We start from the raw sequence: 237 nt of genomic DNA on the forward strand, positions 1-237 counted from the left end.
TTAAAGAATTATCCCCTTACCCACAATGGAGAGGATGACAACCACAAAGTCGAAGATGTTCCAGCTGATGGTGAAGAAGTAGCAGCGCAGGGCGATGATTTTGATGATGCACTCGGTGGTGAAGATGACGATGAAGGCCAGGTTGATGTAGTAGAGTATGTACTCGATGCTGGCAGACTGCTCGTCCGTCTCCACCATCATCGTCACCATGTTGAGGATGATCAGCAGCATTATGAT

At 47.7% G+C, this 237-nt stretch overlaps 1 pseudogene; it reads right to left on the reverse strand.

Annotated features, from left to right (window-relative positions):
• LOC107734637 (sodium channel protein type 4 subunit alpha A pseudogene) lies at positions 1 to 233 on the reverse strand (annotated as a pseudogene).
• Between the last annotated feature and the right edge of the window lie 4 nt (positions 234 to 237).

This window comes from Sinocyclocheilus rhinocerous, unplaced genomic scaffold (genome assembly GCF_001515625.1).
Source record: "Sinocyclocheilus rhinocerous isolate Xijiao unplaced genomic scaffold, SAMN03320098_v1.1 C34307259, whole genome shotgun sequence".
NCBI lineage: Eukaryota > Metazoa > Chordata > Actinopteri > Cypriniformes > Cyprinidae > Sinocyclocheilus > Sinocyclocheilus rhinocerous.